Below are 24,259 nucleotides of genomic sequence, written 5' to 3'. Positions count from 1 at the left end.
ATACCCAATGCCTGTTATTGAACAAGGTATGAGAAACAGGTTCCACAAGGTTCGTAAGGACTGTATTTTGATACACAACTGCATTCGTTTTTACACCTTTCTCACAAAAATGTACCTCTGTTAAGCCCCAATAAGAAACTCCCAACCATACCATGAGCGAGGATGGAAAATGACCTCGTTGGACACGCGGAATACGGTTGCTCGCTTCTTCACTACTGTGTGCGTACACCTTATCATTTTGTTTGTTGTAGCTCTCTTCTACGGTAAAAATTTTTTCATCGGAAAAAAGAATTTCCCGATATATTTTTCCCGCGTACCGCTTCAACAAAGCGCGGCATCTCTTCATCAATCTCAGGTCCATTAGACGAGCATTCAAACGATGTCCTGTTTTTCTTCGATATGCCCGAAGCCCTAAGTCTTCATTTAACACCCTTTTCACCGTGGTTCTGCTTAACCCCATCTGAAGGGCCAACAGTTTCTGCTTACGTTTGGGATTTCTTTGAATTCGCGCCTTCACAGCTTTTATCACTGCTGGAGTCCTAACAGACCGAGGGCGACCACTTCTTGACCTGTCATCTACACTAGAGTCTTCATTGTATAGTTTGATGGTACGAAAAACGAATCTTTTGGTTATATTCAAATTTTTCAGTATGTTAAAAATTTGAATTGGCGCGTAACCGCAACGATGCAATGCAATAACTGCAACACGGTCTTCTTTAAGCGTCCACTCCATATTTAAAAATGAGTAAAATTCTAAAAGTATATATTTTTATTTTCACGAACAATTCGAAATTCGAATTCAATAAACTTTTTTGTGGCCAGCATTCTAAAAGAAAAGTTTTTACTGTGTGACAATACTTATGACCTGACTAGTTATAGATCTATCTTTCAGCCCACAGACGTCTACTACTGAACATAAGCCTCTCTCAAGCCTCGCCTCGTCATGTATAGATATTAAATGGAAATATACATCAAAGCGAATGAAAATCTTTGCAGGTTCATTTTACGTTTATTTATCGAAGTATTTTGCTATCTAGCATCGTGCATAAGTTGCGGTTATTTGTTTGTTGTTAGTTTCTCTCTTCTAGAAGTGCTCCTGTCGTCCAGTCTTGCTTCTCAAGTCTTGTTTGTGTTTGTGTTATGTGTTTTGAGTTGTGACCACCTTCATCCACGTCTTTCGTCTTCACGATGCTGTACCATCTCATTCTGTCTTCACATAACCCGATACTCACTTCTTTAAGCTCCAAGTCATCTTATATTGCAATAAAGGATTATTCATACAAAAAAGTTGTGTAGGAACCGAGGTTGTTGAGGAGCTGGTTGAATTATCTTTCAGGGACGTTTATTAATAGTTTCCGATACACGTGTATTAGTGCTCAAAAGATGCAGTGTAGCTAATTTAACATGCACATTCCGGAAATCCACGTTAAGGTTTTGCGGTGCTAATTGAAACCTTCTTCTTCAGTAATTTTGAAATGTTCATTTCATTGGTAAGTAACGGCGGTCCCACATTTCAAATTTTGTTTCCACTTTTATTGTAATAATGGATGTCATGCTCTTGAAACCGAAACGTATGATCACTTCGTATCAGAAGGCAAGTAAGTACAACTCACTCGCGCTTTTGCAACTCGAATTCAACTAAATGCCATTATTATTTACTTTGGCTTTAGAGCATTTTGGCTTCGAACATTAATTCCGGCTATAGTAAAACTTGTGCATAATCTGACAGAGAATTAATTGTCCTTTTTCTATTAAAATAGTCCTCATTGAAATAGCAATTTAATCATTCCACGTTTCTACTAGTTAAAATTTATATAAATGAACTAATTTATATAAAATTTTAAGTAAAAAATAACAAAATCAGGTACGTTGTTGTTGTATTTTTCCAAAGAAGAAGTGCATAAAGAGGCTTAACTTTTTCTAAACAGATTATGTATGAAAGTAAGAATGTCTGTTTAAGAACAGTCGTGGGTGTTTTGTAAGGATTCTTTCAATAGGTTGCACTTCTTTATAATCTCAAACAAAGAGCAGACGCGTCTTCTTTATTATAGCGACTTTTATTATGCACGATGTATTGGATCTGGTAGAAGATTACAGGTGGCTGGAGATTGATGAGAATGATAGGGAGACAGTAAAAATATCACGGTAGAAAAGAAATATTGTTTGCATTGCACGTAATGTTTGATAAAAATCGAATTATTGGCCTGTTGACTGGTCCTACGGGAACACCTAATGTTGCTATACCACACAATATTAACTTACCAAAAACCACAAGTATTTTTCTTCGATTTGGTAAATTCATGATTTTCGTATTATAGGTAGGGTATTTGTCTAAATTTTAATTAAATGTTTCCAATAATAAAATATAAACCATATAACTAAAACAGATGAAGTAAACGAACAGCAAAAGAAGAAACAGAAAAAGTCCCTTCATAATATGGTGCGTTGTAATCGATATATATCTCAATCAGGATTGAAGTCAGGCATGCGGTCTGTCATAAAATGCATGCCAAATTCTTTATGCAGCATAATAAGAGAACATGACTGTGAAAATCACCTAATATAATGTGGTATAAAGAAAAAGAGAAGTTACTACAGATTCTGATGGGTGATGGGAAAATAATTCGAAGAAGATTGGTTGGGTTTCGTTTTTAAGCACTCATCTATGCAACCATTATTTTATGGGTTGTGTAATTTTAGAGTCCCTAATCGTGTACCGAATTCGGATTGAATTTTAATAATCTTCTTGCTTTTTTCAAAATCAAAACAAACTAGTTGTTTATTTAGGAAACTTTGAACGAAAATAACAAAAGAACCAAGAAATCTTCATATTAGGTTACTTCACAATGCAAAATGTTTTTAAGGCTCACGGTTGCTTTAAAATTCTTAAAGTATTAAATTAATATCGAAACTAAAGCTAGCTGGTTCTTGCCTGATCTATCCGATGATGGAAGTCTCTTTCTTCATAGAGAGTCAATCAGCTGCCCCAAAGTTGCAGCTTCTGCGGGTCTAGTTATAAAATCTAAATACCATGCTTGTGTGCTGGAAAATGTATTTTTATCAGGCAGAATGGCCAAGTGAATGATTTAAAACATATTATAAGTTTGTAGTGACTGTACTTTGAAGATATGGGACGTTGAATGTAATGCGTAAATTAATACAATTTTATCTCTAAAGAATATCAGATTTGGTACTCGTCACAATTTTACGGATGTAACTTAAATAAATAAAAAATTCTCAAATTTTGAATAATCGCATTAATTTTTTGAACGCATAAAAGCAATAATGAAATTATTGTTGCAATTTATTTTTGTTCAGTATTTCGCGTTTCATGTTTGTTTTTTGTTGCCAAGCGTGTGAATTGAACCGGATTTAAACATCCAAAAATACAAGTGGATTCAATGTACGTACAACGAACATTTCAGTGAAATTTTAACTTAATCTCGTCGGGAATCCAAATAATTCTCAATTTGTATGCAAAAGTATGGATTGAAAATGCATCACATGTAATATTCGAATTTTATTTATTTACTTCGTTCATACCGGTTGAGGGTATATGCGAGCATTGAATATTGGAACATGTCATTTATTGCGATTTTTAATCTCGTATTCGAATTCAATCTCTACTAAGATGAGATCCGCTACCAATAAATTTTATTTGTTGAGTATGAATCAAAGATGTTGCGCGATTCATTTTCATTAATTGTAATATTAGAATTACGTCACCTGAACAATTTTCAGTAGTTTTAATTTTATAAATACATTACATAATTCGTGTAGCGAGTTTTTTTTTAATTCCATTGTACGCAGACGGGCATACGGCTGACCTGATTGTAAGTGGTCAACGTCGCTCTTGGATATCAGCAATGCCAAACGAAACTTTCACGTATATTTTGTGTATGAGCATGGAATCTTTGTGAATAATATTTGGTTATGAAAATGCTTATAGGTGTGTTTCCTGTTAGACAGCTTTTCAAGCTCCAGGCCATATTTCGTTTACAATACTATTCTTAGTAAGCTGCATATATTAATAATAAGTTGAACTCACCATTTAATAACAAAAAACCTCGCTGGACTCTCGAATTCCTTTAATATCCTGTATTTTACCGAACTGATCTGAGGACGTTGCGATGTATACGGTTCCGAGAAATTTGTCCACTCGCGTGTAATAGAGAACATCTTTGCATGTATGGCGTTTCGTTGCACATTAATGTAATGTAAGCAACGCTTTCAAGGGCAAGAGATAATTATGTATAAGTTATCCATCAAGTAAATTGTAAGCTGACTCAATCTAAAAGTGAAAATCATTTATTCATAAATATACATACAATATATTTTCATGAACAGAAGAACGAATAAAATTTATAGCAAAAAAAGTCTTCTAATGTATTTATTATGCACTCAAAATTACAATAACCTTTAGTTAATTTATTTACTTATTACATAGTGCATAACATTTTCCGATGTAATCTTATTCTAAGCGCTGGTCTAAAGCCGTTAAGTACGCCTAATAATCACAAAATATTTAAAAAAAATCAAAATATACGTAATCTTTTTAATTTACGAGAACAATTTATTTGTATTTTTTTCATATAGTAGATGAGTCGCTGCAGGTCCTTAATACTTTGACGGATGCAATGTTCGCTGACGGTGGGCAAACCATGCTAACAGCTTAATAATCGACACTGACTTATGAACTCGTTATAATTTGAAAATTAAACAAAATCAAATCAATCAAAACTAAATATAAAAAATAATAAGTTTATTAAAATTTGATAATCAAATCGAATCGATAAAAAATTTTGATTAGGTAAACCTAATTAATTTTTTGAGAGAAAGAATTACGCTATAAGTTTTTAAAATTGAAAGGTGAAGAAATTTCTCTAGAGTACTATGGCAAAACATCTTACCAAATTTACAGTTCTTATAATTACTATGGGCTTGTTAGCCATCGTTTGCATAAAAACTTTAGGGTGCCAATCATTGTGTAGTTCGGGATACGAAAGCCGGTTGCCGAATCAAGATTATACTATGGCCAGTATTCGGTTAGTGCTAGTCACTTCAGTAGTTCGTCAGTCAGTAGGTTACAAGCCGTGCGTCGAGTCGCACGTTTTCGTAAGCGCGCGGTCTCCTCAACCACCCGTAAGTTTTATGTGAAATAAATCTAACAACTTCTCCACACAGAATTTCAACTAAACTATCCAATCAGTGTCGGTGCAGTTAGAGTTAGATTAGTTTTTAAAACTTTTAAAAATCGAACACCTTTAAATTACCTGATTTACGAATTTAAAATATAGGCTTGTTCAATTTCAAATTGGCAGTTGCGGTTCGAGGATTTTAAAATAAATGTATTTATTATTCGATTACTCTGGACATCATAGGTAATTTTGTTAGAGAGAAAAAAAAACTCTGTTCTTACTATTTCACCCATTAATAGGCCAATTTTGTTCATTCTAGCATTAAATTAAATTTTGCGATATAATATATTTAAAAACAATGTAAAAAACGCGCCCAGTCGTGCATTATGCCCTAAATACGATATTAAATAAAAATGTTACCTGTAAAACATTTTATCTAAAGATACTCTTGAATGAAAATTATCAAACTTAAGAGTATGCGAAACTAAGCAGTCATTTGATAAAACTATTCGCTATCTAAACGCGGTTGTTTGTTTTGTCTTTATTAAGAGACATCATTTTTCATTCTACGTACGTGACTAATGTAAAAATGTCTTTATTTCGAATAGGATATTACGCGAAGTAAACTTTTCACGTGGGAAGCGAATTACTTCTCGTCATTCGAAATTTCAACGTTATTGATAAGTTTTAATGGATGCGTTGGTAAATGTTTTTAAGCTTGACATATAAATACTAACAAGTAAATGACGTAGTTTTTGAATTACGATATATGTACTAGTAAAAATGTTATTCGTATTACTATTATCAAAGGTGGCAATCTGTGCATTTAGACAAAAAAATGTTATTGATATGTCAATACAGATTTATTTGAATATAATCGTCTCCTTCAAAGAATTCGGTTCAAAACCTGCATTAAATAAAGGTTAATCCTTAACCTGTTATTTATCTAAGATGTCGTTCAGAAGAGTTTTGTGACTGCCAATGGAATACAAAGTCAATAATTCGTTTTTCTGATTTACCAATAATTGTCCAAAAGTCACATTGCCGGCTTTGATAATAGTCGACTCGATATACAAGATATTCAATTGTCTATGCAACTTATAAATGGTTTAAAAGTACTTGTAGCGTCCGAAATGAAACGAAGATTTAACCGTAAAGTTTTTTGTTTGATAAATTCCTCTATTTAAAATTGTTTTATGTACCAAACTAATAACGCATTTTTTATTATCATTTCTAGTTTTCTATCGTTTTCCTTAAATTTTCTGTTAACCCAAGGAAAATATTTTTCTTTAGATAAATATATGATTGTTGCATTAAACGAAATTTTCGAAAAAAATATGAATATAACTAAGGGAATCCACTAGTGACGTTTGATTTATTCACCACAATACTTTGTAAAGTGATTCTACGTGATTGACAAGAAAATTTTGCTATATTTTATGAAAATTCACTTATTTTACTAATCTGTGTTTTATTAAGGCTCTGCCATTTAAAAACGAGCTAAAGATCATGATTAATAAGTACACATCCACCGATCATTGATCGAGTATAGTTGAAGCAACCTTCCTAGAATTATATTTAGTTCACTTAAATTTCTTTCAAGTTTATAATCCTTCTAAGGATGTATGAAAAAAATCCTTTGGAGTAGACTTTGATATTTCTGCCGTGAACCAGTCAAACATTCTAGTTTGAATATCAGAACAGGCATTACTAATTGAAATTGAGATTTCTTTGAACCTTAGCGGCGTCATTTATGTTGTGATCTCTATAAACTCCAGTAGTGACTTAACATCTGGTATGCCCTCATCCTGTCTATCAATTCGTAGCTGCTTGGCCGCGAGCGCAACGAATATCAACACATCCTTTCAAAGTGAATGTCAGTGTAATTCGACATCCGGGGTCCATTCCCATGTCCAATCTACATTATTATGTTAATTTTCAATAGGAAGAAGTGTTCAATATAAAAAAGCCATACTTCGGGAGACTTATGTTTGCTCCGTTTAAATGCTATGAATATGTATTTATTTTTCACGATAACATCAGACATATAAGACTGTACATCTATGAGTTATGCTCTTCTAATTGAACAATTTACAGCATAATTTGGTCTATAGAAAAAGATTCAGAGTATATTGTTGATAAGATTTATTTGACTAAAATGCCTATAAGTTATGACTTTATAAAGATGAGTAAGCCGTTGATATCACACTCCACACTGAACCCTCGAGTTTGCTCATCTATCATAGTGAAGTGGAAAAGTCTTCCAGGCCGCCAAGAATCGTTGAATCACAAAAAAAGGAAATATAATTAATACACGGGGCCTTTATATACGAAATACCACCCCGTGTTGAAAGGTTCCAAATTATTAATAACTTTTATGAATATATTTTTGACTAACGACACGTAATATTTCTTGCATGCTTTGTGGTTCGAATTATTAAATTTTTGAATATTTACCCATTTAAATGTCTCCTAAGGATTCCCTTAATTTTTTTGTAACATCAAAATATTAGAAAAAAAATCAAAGAAATTACGTTGGGATGTTATTTTTGTTTTAAATTTGCAATCCTCTTTCCGGGTATTCATTCAAAATCTTAATTTAAATAAATGACTCTGATAATTATTTTTATCATTTTACATTACCTAACGCCTTATAAATTTTTAAAATTACCGTTTACAAGAAAAATAACTTTTAATGAGTTTTCCCGCCTACTAATACAACAATTATTACAAAATAATTATCCTAGAGGTAACGGGAGACGGGCTAAAAATAATAGTAAACCAATATCCCCTAGAATTTATAAAACAGCTATGAAAACAGCTACAGTTCTATTATGTAAAAATATAATATACGAACAAGATAAATTTGTTGCAAATGTTGGAAAATTACATTTTCATACTTCCTGTATTAAATTAGGAATACACGCGAACTCTTGTCAGCGTAAAACACGTTCCTAAGCTTCAACTAAAATGACAATTCCATTAAAGCATACCTTCCTACTTAACTAAATATTCAAAACATGTTAGACACCAAAATTACCTGAAATAATCTTGCAAATTCACTTTGTTAAAACGCATCGTCTTCACGAAGACAGCGCCTCGAAACTTTTCACGTGTGCTTAATATTGGATATTCAATTTTCTAGTTCAGATTCGTCCTTGAGGTTCTAATGTTAGGTTGCTAAATCATATTAGACGAACTAGATAGTTTCCGAGGTGGGCTTCGGAGTGCATTTACTGTTCATACTCGTATATGGCGACTATGTACCGCGCGATCAATAATATTTTATACTTCGCTTCGAACCTAATCCACTTCAAGTTTTAGTTTAATTTTATGTATTAAATTATTTATTTCGTTTCTTTTGTTTCTAAATTTGATTTTATCCTCGTCAACGACTAAAGAATGGAATCAGCTTACGAGAAAAACATACTGAACTATATTGTTTTTGCCTATTTATATATAGATGTATGCAGTGGAAATCTAGAGTTTCCAAATATCTCTTGTTATGTAATTCATGTGGATAGTAAGCTGTAGCGTTTTTAATATAAAGTAAATTATGTTAAAATGAAATTAGACTGGACCTAATTACCTAATGCACTAGTGTTAATTACACCATCCAACTTTCAGTGCTAATACTGATTATGCCCTAGTTGCTAATAATGGTATCAGGAAGTTAGTGTCAGTCATTGCATAGTTTACCCTAGTTCAGGGCTTTATTCGATGACATAGTTGTTAATAGGTTTTGATTTTCATAGAAAGTTTCAAACAGACTACGAACCAGTACAGGCTAACAGATTGATGCTTTAATTTTAATAAAAAAAAAAAGAAAAACAATAAAATGTTTGTATAATACTATCTTTAGATCTAGAAGGTATTTGAAAGTGCACTTTTGCACGTTAAAGAAGCTTTATTTAAATTCGCGGTTAAAAAAAAGACAAAACAATTGATCCCGAACACGTGCATATAATTTGTATACGTTCGTTGTCTTGCCACAAGATTCAACGTGGGTGCTCGGCCGGGCGTCTAACGGTGAGCCGTGGGTTAACAACCCTGGCACACTGCTGAGCCAAGTTGTTGTATCGATGCGCTTGTGTGCTTCGTAAAACGAGTCCCTTACATTTCCGGCCGATTTCAATACACAAAAGGGAACGGCGTTAGCCTATTATTTTCAGAGTTTTATATCGTATCATATAGTATTCATAGGTAATCGTTAGTTTCTACTTAAATACGGATATTGGAATAATCTTCGTTTAAGCACACGTCGAATTGTTCCAAGAGTATTTAGCAGCGACGTAGATTCAATTTTTTTAAAGGTGTTTTATGACCTGGTAACTAAGACTTTTAAGTCACGTCTTATTATAATTTATATTCATAGTTTTATGAAAAACTAGCCGTACCCCTCACCCCCACAAATATTCCACTGTAGATTTATATATTAGTATAGACTAGAGGAAGAAATTGGGTATCAGGTAGATATGATAGCTTACTGCGTATTGATAATACATATTGTCGTGAGTGGCGCATTCAGGTACTCTGAATAGTCAAGCAAACTATTATCATTAATATGACAGATTCGATAGCATATCGACTAGACATAGCATTAGTATATTCATATGTTATATCAATTACAAAATGGACTGTTTTATTTTTAATAGTAATAAAAATTTAGACGCAAAGTATTGTCAAGAATTTGTGGTACGCACTCAATCAGTGCAACAGTTAAGGTACAATAGACTAATTAATATTATATTATTTATATTAGTGCTCGCGAATAGGTAATGGTCGAAAGTACTTTATCGTTTTCAAATCGGACGTATTTAGGTAGTTTAAAATTAAATATATCTTTTTTGGTTTAATAAATTTTCGTGAATTGATTATTTAGTGAAATGTTTTTCATTAAGTACCTGTACATATACAGGGCAATAATCAACTTACCAGGCTTCTCAACAACAAGATATTTTCCAATTGCAGGATGAATAGACTACCTGTTGGTAACTGGTTACTCTCATATCTGACTTAATGTCTCGGCGGCGCAGTAGTTACTGTCTCGCCGAGGGTCGACGGTTCGATTCCCACATCGGCCAAACATTCGTGTGATGAACAGCTCTGTTTTGTTATTTGTCTTGACCTTAATTATCTATATATGTATATATTTAAACGTATCTAATTATGTATGTCAGTCTTCAGTACCTATAACGCAGAGAACCCTAATTTGGAGGCCGTAGGACCATGCGTTATTTGTTTCGAGTTATTATTATTATATCTATATTCATTAGGAGGCGGCCGCAGTCACAAAAAAAAAGTTCTTTAAAGAACAGCTACGGTGTTACGGGCAGCGTAGCTTTTCTTCCAGAGCAGATCCTGGATCCAGAGCCTGGTTGCTCTTAATAAAGATGATCAATGGAAACGCTGTACGTTTACGCTAATGGGGATAAAATTATATGCGACGGAGGATGACGTTAGTATAGACAAATACTAGAACCGCCTAAACATATATTTTTTTTCATCTTCTCTAAACTATAATGACGGGACAAGCGATTTATCTGTTACGTTTAAGCTTAAGCTTAGATGTGGAAATGAGTCTTAAAAATACTGTGTTCGTGTATAAAAACAAAGGAGCTTCTCATGCGTTGAAGGAAAATACTTAGACGCTGTTCAGCTGTTTTCGGAACGTAAACGTTTGACTGCTCCACAGTGCAAATAAACATCGTATAATTTTAACGGCATTACCTCTTGTTTATTTGTAATGTACTTCGAATTACAGAACGTCGTTTGATGACGACAAAAAATTGCGGGTAATACGTTTTGTTCGCTTCGTTTCTAAACAAAGGTTTCTGTTCTCTCTTATAGTTCTGTTAAAAAGAAAGGTCCTTTTTATTCAATAAATAAATCTATACAATACAGAATAATTTTCACATGCATCATAAAATGATAGAGATGAGAGTTAAAAATAACCAATAATGAAAACGTAATCGAGATCCTAACGCGAATACCGTTGTATTAAGCTTTAAGACCGAAGTCTCAATTTAAACAGATTTCTTACTAAGATTTCCGAATTAATTCCTTTATGAAGTTGTCGTGGCATGCAGGATAGGATGCCCGGTGCACCTGTATCGAACGATGCTAATATACCAGCGGTCAAATCCCGCAGGCACGTACCAATTTTTCTAATGATATAAGTACTCAATGCTTGTCCACGAATTCTTCCACGACGAAGGGATAGCATCGTATAAAAAAAATCAAGCTCGCAAAAATTGTAATATGTTTTTTTTCTTCCTAATCGTTGGTAGCCTAAAGGGCTATTCTAACTTCGCGCGGACTAGGGTAATATGTGTAACTACTAAACAGTTAGATATAGACTTAAACTCTCAAAGTGAGTAACGGCTTTCACGCTGTGCTGTCTATGGACCTCGCACATGTTCACCATTCCGGTCAAAAACAGAAACGAAAAAGAGGGCAATAAAACTATTTACTACTAATAAAATAAAATCTATAATATCTAAAATCAAATTAAATTGAATCGAAATAAACACAAAATTCACTATCTCCGTTAAAATATTCCTGTGTAACTCTAGTGTGAAATGTATACTTGATACATTTGACGAGTAAAACTTAAAGTACGTGCGTTCGTATTCACAAAGGGCCCGAAAGGTTTATACAGCTAAATGATTTCTTGAACACCACAACAATGTCTCTCGAACGTTTAAGGAGTCTTTTGATCTGTCGATGAGCTCTCCGTTATGTGAAGTTACGATATACGCAGAACGAAATGAAAGTAAATCCCATTATTAGGTGTTACAAGAAAAACATTACGAGACACCTTTGAAAGTTTATTAAAAACGTCTTTAATTCGCAACTTAATATTTGACGAACGTGAAAAGGTTTTTCAGAACTACATGTTTTTGAACATTCTGTACTTTGAACAACTTTGAAGATTACGAATATAATTTGAGTAACTCGAATAGCTATTTTTAATTTTTATTGCTTAGATGGGTGGACGAGCTCTTGTCCCACCTTGTGTTAAGCGGTTACGGGATCCCGTAGACATCTGCAAAGTCATTGGTACCACCAGAATTAGACCTAAAGTCTCAAGGCGGACTTTAGGTCTAATTCTCGGTTATAAACTACAACGGCTACCCCACCCTTCAAATCGAAACGCATTACTATTTCGCGGCAGAATTAGACGGGGTAGTGATACCCACCTGTGCGGCTCATAAGACGTCTTACTTTTATTATAGTACGTTATTCTTATAATAAATAATATATTACACAGAATATGAATATTATTAGAAAAAAAAGTAAATGTCATACTCGCATGCACTATAATGCTCCGTAGTTTGAGAATATGTAATTTTAACGTAATTAATAAATTGAACAGTAGTTTACAAACGTTCCAACGGGGATAAAGGATTACGTTAATCCCTCATCCCGGATGTAATTTAGATAATAAATACAAATACGTTTCGAGTGTGTAATGGGTTTAATGGTTACCAAACGTAGGTCGCAGTTTTATCCGCGTCAAATCACATTATATGAATACTAAAGATATTGATATACGACCAGTACCGTATGAAATGGGAATAATCAAGATATTATTCATAATAATTTATTTCCATATCCTCCATGATCTGTTTGGCTTATGGGTGATAGTTTCACGAAGTGAAAACCTGGCTGCGTGGTAATAATCTAGAATAGCACCAACCCACATCTTCTCGTAGGCGTCGTTTCTTCTAACTATACCGGCGTACTGTGAATGCCAACTGGTATTTAGGTAGGCACCACCACTCTGCCTATCTCTGAAAGGGAAAAGTCAACATTATAGTTTGAAAGGGTGGCAGTCGTTCAGACAAGACTAATGCTTAGACATATATGTATAATTTTAAAGCACAGTTTCTCTAGCATAGGGGGCATTGTAACATGATATTTGTTACCATGGTTAACAACTTCATTAAAAATGATGAATTCATTTCTAAAGCATTCGATGTTTCTTGTGCAAAATCCTTGAGTCGCTGGCAATGCTCAACTAAGACACTAACTTAATTTCTTTATCGAATTGTCACTTAAAATGTGAAATTGGCAATCTAATGAGCAGCTCCTATGAAGCTTCATTGAGTTTTCGCTTACAAAATTCAACCTTACTCAGTTCTCATAAGGAATCGCTTCATTGACCTCCATGCAGACAAACAAACGGGTCGAATTACAAGCCACCGGTCGTGGACTAAATCACAACAAATATTAGCACTAAAGATAATTCTATTCAGCATTGTTCTTAAGGATCTTAGTTCCGTAAGATATTAGTAAACGTGTTCCAATGACGTCATTTATTTATTTAAAACTGTGACATACATTATTATCGGGAGCCCTACGGCCTATAATGTCAGATAAACAAGTTTGCAGGTCATTTAGCATTGTATAAATAATCTTATCGTCCCAATTGATATGGTAATATAGACCTTGTAACCTGATAAATGTGTGAACTTAAGAATTAAAATTGGTTGTCGTGAATTGGGATATTTGTCGAAGCTCGTCATTTTTCGTTGAAGATTGTGCTCGTGATGTAATGTTCTCGCGTTTCGAATAAAAGCCACCGGTATATTTAGGTTCAAGACAAGTCCCCTCTAGTGCATGCCAAGGCTTCTGCGGACTGTACGTTGTAACTTTTCTTTGTTTTAAGTTTTGTGTACACATCTACAACTTGCTTCAAAACGAAAACATCATTTTGTTTTAGAATTACGTACAATTTTAGTTCGACGATGTAGTTTTTAATGGAACAAAAAAAAAAAAAACTACGAACTACAAATTCGAACAATAATAAAATATTTGAAGTTTTTTTATTTACTTATAGTAAAGATGCTTAATAAAAATTCATGAACTCATTATATATTTAACAAATAATTTATTTTATGATTCAACAGTACAGACTTGTTGAATGAAAATCGAATTAATTTAACCCCACCTACTACGTACCATTTTAAGCTCGCTAATTAATCGTCTTACAGACCTCATTGTTACTGCACCACTCATAGTACTATTACTGCCTATTTATGGTTATTAATATATTATTAAAAATTTATGTGAATAGTGAAACTTAATCTTTCATAGCAACAAGGTTCTTATCATTTTCAATAATAAAGTAAGCGTCTAATAATGTATTATTACCATTTAAATTTTTTTAACGACGCACTCTTTCATTCTAAGCTTACAAAATTATGAGATACACTCTAAATTAAAATGGTTTTTCGCGGATACATTTGTTTAAACATACACTCGTGATGGGGATTAGGGAGAAACAGTGCCCGAGTGATTAGAGTAATTTCCTTTTTTTTATTGCTTAAATGGGTGGACGAGCTCACAGCCCACCTGGTGTTAAGTGGTTACTGGAGCCCATAGACCGTACAACGTAAATGCGCCAGCAAGATAATTTGTTATTTTATGTAGCTATGTCAATTTCTTTGAACAAACAACTGTAAATGTTGCGAGAGCAAAAAGCTAGTTTGCCTATTCTGTGGAAAAAAATAATAATTGCCCTTGTAGGCATACGAGCACACGGCCCACCTGATGGTGAGTGGTTACCGTCGCCCATGGAGTTCAGTAATGCGAGAGGCAGAGGCAAGCCGCTGCCTACCGCAATTAAAAACATTCAATCTACATGAAAAAAATTAAGCCTTCGTCATAGATAGACGCAGTAAAAATAAGTTAAAAATAAATTAGAAAAATTTTGTGCTTTGCACTGTTAACGCAAAAAGTTTCGATGACATATGATTAAGCCTGTGCTTACCTTTTCACTAATTTCGGGCAAACTAAATGTTCTTGTGGCCGGTTCAAATGCTTAGTTTATTTTCGGCTAACCAACGTTAACCAGCAAACTAGAGAAATTAAGTATTTCAAGTTTTTTATTCAAACTTTTTTAAACACGGCTCTGCAGCTATTTTGCTTAAATAAAGACATTTTTAAAGTTCTGACTTATTTGTGCGGTAGTCATTGTCCAAAATTAAGTTTAATAAATTTATGGGCTAAAAAAACAATGAAGTCCTTTTTCAGCATGTTGCGAAGCAATACACCACTATGCCTATTTCTGGTGCGACATTACCGCTCATGCCGGTTGTTATAGAGACACAATTGCCACTTAGCTCATGCTCTGGTACCAATCCACATCACCACAGCTTAATATGCACTTTAAAAAACACTTTTAATTTTCAACCCCGATCTAAGACGCAACAAATATGGTAAATTATACAGTTTATGAAATGTATGATACCCGAAAAGACTAACTCACAGTAGGCAGAGAAATAATAGTTCTGCATTTGCTACCGTCGACGTCTCTCTCATTGCTTGTTCTTGTGTGCCGCCCGCTCATCTTTCATTATTCGCTATAAGTTCTTCACGAAGAAGATTGCATAGAAAATGAAGCTGTGGCTAAAATCAAACCAGTTACTCGCACGGTATGCGGATCATTGTAACGGTGGCTGGAAAGCGTGGGCTGTTGATATAAACCTTAATAATTACATACACATCTGTACGGATGTTGCCCAACTAAATGCAGAACTGTTTTCGTAATCATAAAAATTGTATTCATTATACAAACGATGAGTCATTCTGATCTATTTTCCCGTGGAACGTCTAAAGTGTTATTGGATGTTTTTGTAATCTGTGTAATCTTATTCTATTCTACACGGCTTATTAGTTTGGCCTATCTCGATATATTTAGTGCACGATAAAATTTGGACAAGTATCAAGGACCGATGACAATACAATCATTTTGTTACTTTGGTTCTGACCAGAACAGCGGCAGTAAAAATGATTTACTTACTTATTTTTCCGTTTGCGTGTTCTCTAGTTTTTAAGCTACATATTTCATTAAATAACCTCAAGGCTCATTCAATATCGAAGCCTATAGACAATATTACGAGGTTCACTTAAAAAGTAACTTATATCACAAAAAAAAAACTATGTGTATCCATAATAAATAAACTGAGTTTACAAGTTAAAAAGTCAAAGAAATTGCATTAGATAAACTCAGGTATTAACAATTAATTTAATCCTGAAATGCGAATTGTGACGGATTAAACAACGGCAAATTTTCCTAATTTCTTTTTTATTCTGGAAATTTATTATGATGTAGTTGCTTCGGAATAATGACTATTCCGCCCTTCAATGCTGAAACACTTGATTGAAATAAGCAGAGCGGTGGTACCAGCCCGTGTCAGTGGGGGGACAGTAGATACGACGGGGTAAAAAAAAAGCGGAGAATACAGCTGTTGTTACAATTACCGATGGATACTAGGAAAGTGGAAGTAGGCTAATCAGTGGGAGCATTAGTAGTTGATGTTATGCGCTGGTCACCCGTGTCTATTGATTAGTAGCTCAGATAGACTAGTACCTAATACTGTAGTTACTTGTTACGTTAACGTCCTTTTTAAAAATACCTAATAAGCTAACAGTCACTCAGTCTAAAATCTATACTAATATTATAAAGAGGAAAGGTTCGATTGTTTGTTTGTATTGAATTAGCTCCGAAACTACTGAACCGATTTAAAAAAATCTTTCACTGTTAGCAAGTTATACTATCCGCGGGTGACATAGGCTGTATTTATGATATTTTCAAAAAAATTAGGGGCCTTACTGAAACTCCAATAACGTAACCCAATGTGTAAAAAAATTACCTAAAATTCTTTACATCATGTGCGCTACTACCGAAGCGAAGCTGGAGCGGGCCGCTAGTTAATAATATATTCGATTAAAAAAAATGACTTAATCACAGAAATGTAAATTTTAATGTTTTGATTGAACATTTACGGTTTAATTTTACGTTATTTAACTGTCATTATATTATTTCCTATTCGAATACTTTACATTTTCCATCAATGAGGATTGGGGATATTCGTCGACATTTGAAAATTGTGCTAACGAGGTTAGTCGATTATTATAAAAAACCGAAAGAGAAAAGAGATCGAACCGTAACACTAGTTTTAATCATGTAAAGCATGCGATTGAATCACAGAAGCTACAAGTGGATCGCTCTTGATAGCATCGATCTCATCTCCATTACATCATACGTCAATAATCTCTCTAAAGGGAGCTTTGTCCGAGATTGGTTGGCACAAGAATTTACGTTCAGGAACAATTGCGGTCACACAGCTCTAAATTTAATTAAGATCAACGCCTGGAAAAACTTAACGTAGACATTTGTAAGCTCGACGAACTTACTTAAGCTACCGATGAAGTTTATTAGTGCTGTGCTAACTCAAATGACAAAACAAAAGGGTACCTGAGTGCCTCGGATCCGTTTCGAACTTTGTGTATATTCTCAATATCGCTCGCTTTAAGTTCCTTTGTGAAGAGCCGAGACGCGCCTTTCAACTGATTTGAATTAAAGAGAGGGTGACTTTGTGCCGACGATTGTCTTTAGTTTTTCTACGTGTACTTATAAAAACAGTTGTAATAGAGAAACGTTCGAATGGTGTTTTAAAGTCGGATTTTGTTCAAAACCAATAGGTTCTTTTTTTATTTTTTATTGCTTAGATGGGTGGACGAGCTCACAGCCCACCTGGTGTTAAGTGGTTACTGGAGCCCATAGACATCTACAACGTAAATGCGCCACCCACCTTGAGATATAAGTTCTAAGGTCTCAGTATAGTTACAACGGCTACCCCACCCTTCAAACCGAAACGCATTACTGCTTCACGGCAGAAATAGGCGGGGTGGTGGTACCTACCCGTGCGGACTCACAAGAGGTCCTACCACCAGTGAAATTCGTTTGTTATTTCATATTATATTCATATTTTTGTCATACTGTGGCTATATATATATATATATGTATATACATATTTAGATTTAGAGATTCTGAATTAGCAATAGTAAATAAAAACCATCACAAAATTTCCTAAAATGTCAAAAGTATCTAACAAAACTCACGATTCTTTAAATTTTCTTTACTTTCGTGTATTTTTTATTCTGGATACACAAAAGAATTGGTTACATAATGAATCGTCATAAAATTAGTCTTAGTTGCAGTTGTTATAGAAAATAAGTCAAAAGAAGACAGCGATGTCGTGTGGCTGTCTGTCTGATTTGCATAAAGAATAACTGCTTAACTATTATCCTTTATGCGGTGCAAGTTATAAGCCGCGGAGACTATTAAAAATATTCTATAACATAATATTCTTATTTTTTTATATGAAATTCTCAATGATGAATTTCCGTTCTATTACTGCAATGATTTTACAGGTCACATGCGCTAACTTTCTAGCTGCGTATTCAACACGCACTTAAGGTGACATCATAAAAACAGTGTGTCGCAGTAATGTACTCCTTGTGTCGATAACACTCAATGTTGAGGCCTCCTCTAATAACTTTCTCCTGGATTGCCTTGCCCTACTCCTATCTATCCTCGGCTGTGTGGACAGCAAGGTGGACTGAGGTGTTGAGAGTGGAGCGTATCAGGTCCGACCAGCGTACTGGACTTCTGTTTCTTTGTCTTCTTCCGCATAACTTGCCTGTTATGTATGTATGTAGTATATTCAGCTCCAAGCCATTTGAAAAGCGTCATGAAGTTCGGTACATTAAAAAGACCCATATTTAGGGTTCCTAAATTGATTTGGTGATTGATTTGACCACCAAACCAATCACGACCAAATTAACAAGTATGTACTCAAACTTTGAAATCAATTTGTATTTCATAGCAAGTCTCATTTCAGTTCTAAAATTGTTAACGCAGCTCATAGAGATTAATGTCTTAATTATATATGTGAGTTGTAACCACCTGGTGTTACCTACCCGTGCGGACTCACAAGACGTCCTACCACCGGTAATTACGCAAATCATAATTTTCGCGGGTTTGATTTTTATTCAATCGTAAGCATTCATTAATTACGTATTTCATTAAAACATTGATACTTGTCTGCGGAATTCGAGCACGTTTTTATCTTGTCTTGTCTTATCCTTCACGCCACGACGGCTACTAAGTGAAGTAGTCCTTAAATTACGGTGGTACTAAAACTGTCTTCCCAAATTCAGTTTCTACCAAGTACCAAACTTGGCTTAGCTGGTATAGCTCATTAAGCTACCAACGATTAGGTACCGGAAAACAAAAATAAGGGACGTTTCTGTTGCCTTATTTGGTATATTATTTTTCTTGTCAATATAGGTTATTATCCGCGGGAAAACTTAAGCTCCTTAGTCGTTATTCCAACAGTTACACGATTTTTGTTACATTCAATTAAATCAGAGTAATTTTTGAATCCGCTCGCGTTTATCAATTGGCGCTTATAAAACTGATAGGAAGCGAGCACGCAATTCGTGTCCCCAGTAATATTAATATCAGTTCCTAAATAAGTGTCCCGCAATGAACGCTTCACAAAAACCGCTGAATATCCGTAATGCGGTACTGTTTCTGAATTATAAGTCGTTAATTTAATTTCTGAAACATCGCATCGAAGTTTAGTAGATTAAATAAATCTTAGTTATTTATCTTTGTTTTCTATTATATACTATCTTTTTATAAAATTAAAGAAAAATCTCGGACTGAATCGGCTATTTCTTGGTACAGCCGATGTTAAGACATCGCGGCTTGAATTCTGTAACTCACCCCAAAAGAAAATGTTAATTGTATAGTTTAACCGCCGTTCCTTTCTTCCAACCAGTACAACACTTTCACGTCGGGAACGGGCGGTGCCTTGGTGAAGATATCTAAAAAAAAACCACTCATAAAATCTAAAGCAACAAGCAAACTGGAATTCATATTTAATATTTAAAATCAGAGGTAAACACGTAAAATACATAAAACTATAACGATTATCGAGCTTTCATAGTTGATGGTAGCACGGATTCAAAGCAGTGCTTTGGTAGTTGCCGACTATTTGCCGATAACCGTAGCGTCATGTAATTAAAATAGCCGCCCATAACACTGTCGATTCACATGAATGACACGATGTTTTCTTTAACATACGATTATCGATGTTACAATCATTAGCACAAAGCATATTTTCGTTCAGTTTAGTTTTCAGCAATCTATTTGATTATATTTTGACGTCGATTGCTTACGTTTACGTCTTCTATTGATGTATTGACACCGATTTTAGTATTCAAGCCACCGATTTTTGTAACGTTTTAAGTGTTGTTTTCAATGAAGATGTAGGTTATTTTGTTGCTAGCTTAATTCAAGAAAATTCAACTAGTAAATATTTTGAGAACATTTTAGTTTAGAAACATTTCGAATGGTTGAAAGCTTAGATATCCAAATCTTAGCGTCCATTATTTTTTAGTGGAGTGAGACAACTGCGCGTTTTCCAAAGGCCTATTCTACGTTTCAGTAATTACGGGAAGACTCCGCACATGAGGGTAAAAAGGAATGACACACTTTTTGAGGGAGTACTCTTTCACTTTTGCGTCTTGAAGAACATAGCTTTTGTGCGCCGTCAGAAAACAATGATTCAATTTTGATGCCTAATGTCGCAGAAAATCCCAACTAAATGCAGTTGTAAAAATAAATAAAAGATATTTGAAGAAAATGCAAATGAATTCAGTTTAAATTTTTTTTTACCACATATCGAATTAATAACGACATTTTTTTATTTTGAAACAACGAAGGTTTCTCGAAAAAAATATATATATTCTAAAACGTGTTTTAACTTTGCATGCACTTATGTGTTGTTTAAAATATACTTTGTTACCGGGCTGCGTGGAGTTCTGTTTCAGAATAACAAAAATATAACTCCTGAGAAATATATTATAAAAACGATTGTAAGCAGCAGCTGCTGCTCTTGTACTTGCAGTTTTAACTTGGAGCAAATTGTATGACGTATTCATTACGTACTTAATCCTTTAAATTTTTCAGCTCATTACAGTTTTAGAGTAAATTGATGGCCAATTTTACGTAATGATGTGGTCCTTTCGATATCACCTCAACCAAAACTTGAGTCAGTTCGTAAATGATACAAATGGCGGCCTAACAATTTTGTGACATGTTCGAAGGCCTTTTAGTTCGTTTCTCTGTTCACATCTAAATATTTAAGAGTGAGAACCAAAAATCCACTGTCCGTCATAGATTAAAAGCGGCTATATTGGTAGAAATGCGATTTCCGTGTAGTTGGTCAGTGTAATTTATTTTCATGGCTGTGAAAAGCTTTCATAGTATGTCGGGGACATCACCCATCGTATGACTTTTAGTACTGACATGAATATAGTTGTTTTAAAGTAAATTTGAAGACTAATTTAATGTCGTTCGATTACATCGACCAAGTTTGATCAATCGTGCCATTGAGGTCAACGACTCGTGACACGACAGTCACGGATTTAATCAGAAACTTCAGACAATTCGGAAAACAACCTGTGGCGGAGTAACTGCCAACCTTTTCGCTAATAAACAAATTATAGTTTCAGCTTTTTGTTCCACTGATCCCCTTTTAAGTTTGAGTCGCGTGCATCTCGTGATTTCGGACGATTTATTTCCGCATTAAACTGACAACCGATGCTAAAAGAAAGACGAGACGAATGACATTTTCTTTGTGAACGAAGTTGAACGTGATACTTTTTTTGAAATTTTAGTACTCTCAGAAATTGAAAGTAAGAAAGCACGCTTCGTTTTTCAACGCGAGTAATCGATGATAATTCAGAACTATTTTTAAATATTTAAATTCATTGTTATAAGTAAATGCTCTAGAATGTTCTGCGAGTAGTCACAGTTGAAGATAAACTATGTAATATAATCGCCAATTTTCTGTCTCATCAAATCTGTGCTTAGTGGGTCATTGCGAGGTATTTTATCAGATAACTGGTAATTCTTTTATCAGCCTTGAAAATCTGACGTCATTGTTATCGCTTTGTATTCATGACACCTTGTTTTTCCGGAATATTTTTATGATGTAATTACAAGGTTAAAATCAACCAACTGGAAATGCCAATGAATACTGAATTTTAAAGTTTGAATGCTATAATTAAAACAAATTAAACTATTTATTTCTATGTTTATAAATATAAAAACAATAGTCTATGGGTTCGCCGTAATATTATTTTTAGATAAACCACTTAAAAATCCTTTAAATTATGACAATGAAAAAACTGAAACTTATTAGAATTTGCAATGTTCTCAAAAGTTTCAATGATAAAAAATCAACCCTTTAATGAAGAAATATAAAAGATTCAAAGACAATTTAACTTAGTTTTTTTTGTAGTCGATAGATATTATGTCCATATTTTTGTACTGTTACTTAAGAAATCATAAAACAATAAATGTACATAATGACGTCATCTTTTATACAGTCACTACTGTTTGTTGCACTGAGTAATAATTGGCGACTACTAAGAATTTACGTCAGTTAAGATAATACACTATTTAAATGTCTCGTATATTAAGCTGTTGCACACAATATACTGAGCTTATTGTATCCAAATTACATATTGATGCATACATTTCCTGTAGAAATTACACATTCGTAATTCGCCAGCTTCCGGCTTGCGGAGATAATGTACACATGACTGAAAGTTTTATAGTCTAATTAAAAAAATCAAAACTGAACGTTTCAATAAACTATTCGAATAAGGAAACAGGTTTAAAATCAAACGGATATCTGAATACTGTTTGGTATTCATATTTATATATGTACATAATTTAGATATATAGCGTACAATAATACAAATCAATATTGAGTACCAAATATTTTTACTATTTATAGTGGATTTTGGAAGTGATTAAACGAAATCTTGATTAATTTAGAATGGCTAGAATTCAAACCAGTGTGCCCACACACCGTTCCGTTGGGTAAGAATTTTATACGAGAATCCTAACACCGCAGATGCATGGGATACCTGGGTATAACAGCAATAGTTTCTATGGTCAAAATAGCGGCTAATTAATAGGACTTGATCCGTTCTCGGCCTTAAAAAAAACAATAGGCAGATCAAATGCGAAAAGTGAAGCTGAATAACTCTTGATGAAGAACGAAATTTGTATGATTTTTGAATTGTAAATATAATCTTAATTAAGCTCCGTGTATTGGGGTATGTTCGCGCGATAAACCATAAATAAACCTCAATAAATAATTTTATATTTTTTATGTATGACTAATGTCATTGTGTCACTTATGTCTGTCATTGTTTTCATTTATTCCAATTATTACACTCTTTATGAAAAACACAAACGTATTTTAATTTATTCGATCTATTAAAGAAAATTAATAAGAAAATGAAACCCATTTGCCGAAACATCCACCTCGAATATGCCGGACCTATATTTACGCCTTCTCTCAGATAATTCTTTGGCTCCAATATGATGAAGATTAGAGCTCCAACAAGATTAATCATATTTCAAGTTCCTATATATTTGATGACAAATAAATCACTTTATAACTTTACGATGTAAATAGATACCACGGCTCGACGAGAAATTCTATAGCTTGTCACTCGATAAACCTACGTTTTGTAATAAAAGACACAAATGATTTACTAGCAGTTTCTTATGAAGTTCCGATTGAAATCTTTACTGTGGAATGAGGCTGCCCATTGGGAAATAGTTGTCTTTTTACTTGTTGACATAGTGTCCGCCTTATGTTTTATAGCTAATTTAAATGTTAGCATTATAAATTTAAAAGTTTCAATATGCAAATATTGGAATAAACAAACATTTAGACTTATTTTTGGTGCATTTTTATAACTTAATCTGTACCTATCTGACTTTGCAATATCAAAAAGTGTGATTAATTGGGATATGTAGCACAAGTACAATGATCAGGATCATCATGATTAAAAAAACCTTTTATTGTATTTAGATTACTATTTTAGCAATTTTCACGTGAGTACCAAATTAGGTAAGGTATATTTCGTCAGACGTCAATTTATTGTAAAATATTGTATTGATAATCGAATAACTAAATGTAAAAAAATTACATAGTATAATTACAAATAGCTTCGTCATGAGGTTCGGTTAAAATGATTTATTCGTTATGATATATTCTATAAGCATTGTTAATTTTCTTACTAAAATCCCTTATACTTTCATAATTTGTATAAGTACGTGTATTTAAAAAAAACATGTCAATGTATTTCATATACATATTATGTTTATTTTGTTTAATTCTTTTTTTTTAAAAACCAAATCTGAAAGATACCTTGAATGTAGTAACTAT

At 33.7% G+C, this 24,259-nt stretch overlaps 1 protein-coding gene across 11 annotated transcripts in view; it reads left to right on the top strand.

Annotated features, from left to right (window-relative positions):
- LOC114252791 (basement membrane-specific heparan sulfate proteoglycan core protein) overlaps positions 1 to 24,259 on the top strand; it is a 203,121-nt gene that overhangs the window by 94,672 nt on the left and 84,190 nt on the right. The window contains exon 1 of one of the 11 annotated variants that reach the window (XM_089731430.1): positions 5,051 to 5,142. The exons of the other annotated variants lie outside the window; for them this stretch is intronic. The gene's annotated coding sequence lies outside the window, so the exon portion shown is untranslated. Of the gene's footprint in view, positions 1 to 5,050; positions 5,143 to 24,259 lie in introns of those variants that run through there. 11 annotated transcript variants of the gene reach the window in all.

Source organism: Bombyx mandarina, chromosome 01 (genome assembly GCF_030267445.1).
Source record: "Bombyx mandarina strain Sakado chromosome 01, ASM3026744v2".
Classification (NCBI taxonomy): Eukaryota; Metazoa; Arthropoda; class Insecta; order Lepidoptera; family Bombycidae; genus Bombyx; species Bombyx mandarina.
The sequence above is the reverse complement of the archived record's forward strand: the minus strand, read 5'-3'. Positions and strand labels throughout refer to the sequence as shown.